This window comes from Corvus brachyrhynchos, unplaced genomic scaffold, assembly GCF_000691975.1.
Source record: "Corvus brachyrhynchos isolate BGI_N302 unplaced genomic scaffold, ASM69197v1 scaffold285, whole genome shotgun sequence".
Classification (NCBI taxonomy): domain Eukaryota; kingdom Metazoa; phylum Chordata; class Aves; order Passeriformes; family Corvidae; genus Corvus; species Corvus brachyrhynchos.
In genome coordinates, this window is record NW_008238323.1 from 946,131 (window position 1) to 949,539 (window position 3,409).

Here is a 3,409-nt window from a genome sequence, read left to right on the forward strand (position 1 = left end):
ACCTGGCCTTGGACACTTCCAGGGATGGGGCAGCCACAGCTGCTCTGGGCACCCTGGGCCTGCCCACCCTCACAGGGAAGAATTTCTCCATAAAAGAGTTTCTTCCTAGATGCCCTTGCAGAACCTAAATCCACTTTTCAGCCTACAAGGATCTCATGCCATACTCTCCCACATAATTTCCCACTGCAACTAGGAGAACAAATGTGATACCCAGATGGACCCGGGTTTCACACTGGGCCCCCAGCAGCTGCCCCAGGAAGGGACATGATGCAGCACAGGCACCCACCAAGGGCCTCACCAAGCCCAGGGATGCTGCTGTGTGGCAGGGATGGGCTCCCTGTGAACCCACCACACTGACAAAGTCCCAGCAGCAGGAACGCCCAGCCTAGGATGGGGTGGGGGATCAGACCCTCCCCAAGCTTTGCTTTGTACAAGGAGCATGAACCAAGTCCACGAGCTTAACCCTCCTCTCAAATCCATCCCCAGCTTTCAGCTCCTTCCAGCAGCTGATGAGACAGCTTGAATCAATTCACCAGGAGAACGCCTGCCTTAGGGAACCAGCCCAAAAATACCAAGCACCTCCCCAGACAGGAATTTTTGGGAGCTGCTGCCCAGCCACCAGCCTCCCTTCTGAGGCTTGAAGCGCATTTTATTGCGATCACTCCCAGACTATCACTCTGTTGGGTGCTCTGCACCAGCAATGCTGCTGCAGATCTCCAAAAATTCCCTTCCCAGGTGGCACCACTCCACCTGTGGTTATTCCCCCTTAAATTGCAGTGAGTCAGGAGTGACAAGAAGCCAGCAATGGGGGTGGGAAGAGCAGCCTGATGACCCCCAGGGTATAAAGATGCTGCAAGCACTTGCACATTTATCACCCAAGGGACCTCTGGGTTTGATTAATAACAGGAAAATGAAGCAGCTTCACTTGGCTGAGTCCTGGCAGGCAGGAGCAGGACAGGGAGGTGCTTGTTATTACAAAGCAAATAGAAAGACAGGTACTTCCAGGACACAACAAGTAATCTGTTTTGAAATGAACATGAGCTTGGGGAGTGCCTATTTACCTCCATCAGCAGCAAGGATAGCTGGGACTGGCCCTGATCAAGAGAGCTTTGGGATTCACCGACCCTGTGATCTTCCCTGCTGTCAGTGTCCTTGACACCAGTCCCTTCTGCTAACCCCAGGTCTCGGATCACAGAATGCTTTGGGTTAGAAGGGATCTTCCAGTCCCACCCCCTGCCATGAGCAGGGACACTTTCCACTATCCCAGGTTGCCCCATCCATCCTGGCCTTGGACACTTCCAGGGATGGGCCAGACACAAATTCCCTGGGCAACCTGTGCCAGGGCCTCACCACCTGATTTTTTCCTAATATCTAATCTAAAACTCCTCTCTGTCAGTTTGAAGCCATCCCTCTGTGTCCTGTCACTCCAATAGCCTCTCTCTGTCTTTCCTGTAGGCTCCCTTCAGGCACTGCAAGAAAGCCCTGTTGAGTCCCAGTGCTGCTGCTGGTGTACTGGGGACAAGAACCTCAAATTTGTTCCAAAATACCCTTGAGCTGCTCTTTGTGTCCACCTGTTGCACCCACCATGGACCCAAATGTGCCATGCACTACACATGTGACTGGGGTGTCACCAGCTCCTCCATCCCGCCTCGCTTCCCTCTCTTGTAAAACACAAACCCTGTTCTTTTATTTCATGGGACACTAAATTTCCACAGCTCTCCATTACAGTGTAAAATAATTTAAAGACACATTTCATTTGGGATTGAAATGGGACTTGACATTATTTTGTTTCCTGTTTCAACAAAATACCTGCTCTCATTGAACCCAGCTAAAAACACCCTTATCCCCCACAACTATCCTTGGCACAATGATTTTTCTACAGGCTAATTAAGCAAAAAAACCAAAAAATAGAATTAGCATTAATTATTTGTTGAGGAGAATTCACAGTATCTGAGGATAACTTGGGGTACCCACCCAAAGGATCATGGGGGGAGGGCTGCAGGGGCAGCACAGGGGAGCAGCATCAGCAAGCTTCAGCAGAAACATCACAGCAGGATGCCTGCTATTCATGTACCTTTGACTTCAGAGATTAAATAGAGAGCCCAAACTATATTGCTTTGCAGAAAAAAAGGGGAGAAAAAAGGAAAAAAAAAACGAGATGAGGGATAATTTAATTAATCAAGGGACTGTTTAGTGCTGTACACCCAGATGGTGTCTCACATCAAAGGGTTTTGAAGGTGAAGCCTCACCATTCCCTGCTTTTGGGTGCCTGCACAGGATGCCCATCCGAGGGGTCTTTTATGACTGACCACTTCAGCAGCAGAGTTTAACAGGGGACTGGAAAAGGCACTTCTGCAACAAATTATGCAGTATCAATGATAAAGAAAATAAACCTCATTCTTAGTGCTGAGGTAGTGCAGGACTTGGAAGCTTCAGGGGAAGATGCAAAGAATGCCAAGATAAACACACAGCTCTGGGGCTCGGGGCAGGCTCTTCCCACTCCCTCTAGAGCTTTTATAGAACCATGAATGTTTTGGGTTTGAAGGGACTTTTAAAACCATCCAGTTCCACCCTCTGCCATGGGCAGGGACACCTTCCACTATCCCAGGGTGCTCCAAGCCCCGTCCAACCTGGCCTTGGACACTGCCAGGGATGGAACAGCCACAGCTGCTCTGGAAAGCCTGTGCCAGTGCTTCCTGAAAACCCTGGTACCTCCACGGGAATACCTTGCTGCTGGTGAGCATTCCCACATGTCCATGACATCCAAAGGCCTTCCAGCACCAAGAACCAGAGGTGACACCTGGCAATCAAGCCCCACATGTCCCCTCCTGCAGTGTGGGACAAGGGTCATGCTTCTCCTCTGTCACAGTCTCCAGAGGAACAGAATTCATCCCTGAAGAAGCAAAAGTCTGAACCCATCACATAATAACAATATTATTTTTAAAAATCGCTTGTTTGCCAGCAGCCTAGATTTGGCTTGATGAATTTTAAATAGTTTTGGTCAAGTCACTGCAGCCAAACCACTGGGAAGAAAACAGTAAAAAAACCTGAAAAAATAGTTTCCTTTTTTTTTTAGGGGTTGGTATTTTTAAACAAAGGATTTTTTCTTTTATTTCGTGGTGATGCACACTGAATTTCCACAACTCTCCATTGTAAAATAATTTAAGACAGATTTAATTTTGGATTGAAATGGGACTTGACATTATTTTGTTTCCTGTTTCAACAAATAAAACTATGTATTTGCATTGAACCCAGCTAAAAACACTATTATCTCCCACAACTATCCTTAGCAGCATGATTTTTCTACAGGCTAATTAAGGAAAAAAATGGAGTTAGCATTAACTCTTTGCTGTATGGCCTGGTGTAGAAGAGTATTCACAGAATCTAAGGGCAGCTTGGGGTACCCACC